Source organism: Anneissia japonica, unplaced genomic scaffold (assembly GCF_011630105.1).
Source record: "Anneissia japonica isolate Jap-2015-1 unplaced genomic scaffold, ASM1163010v1 scaffold10057_len72246_cov111, whole genome shotgun sequence".
Taxonomy (NCBI): Eukaryota; Metazoa; Echinodermata; class Crinoidea; order Comatulida; family Comatulidae; genus Anneissia; species Anneissia japonica.
The window spans coordinates 35,445-35,848 of record NW_022722086.1 but is presented as its reverse complement, the minus strand read 5'-3'; positions in this window follow the sequence as shown (position 1 = coordinate 35,848).

The following is a 404-nucleotide window of genomic DNA, read 5'->3' as shown; positions in this document are numbered from 1 at the left end:
CGAGAACATCATAATTGTGCCCCCACCCCCCACGTCCGAAATTCTCAAGATCCGCCCAATTATGTATGATTATTTTTTTTTTATTAAATATGAGCTGTGCACGCCAAATCTCGCTTAGCTCAGGCGCACTACTTACGCCCTCGTCCTGAAGTCTGCATGTAATTGGTAGCCTCGTAACATACCGCTTGTGACACGCACTGTAAACTGTAACTTCAGAATCCATTTATTGAAATGAAAACTTACATCCAATCACAAGCGTTCTAATTATCGGAAAATTACAACTTTGAAGAGCTCTTACCCTGGCCAAAGTGGTTTAACAAAAACAATCATGCTACAAATCTATGGGCAGCAAAACATTCACACAGATAGAACAAAATTCATATTCTGGCGCTAACTATTACCAG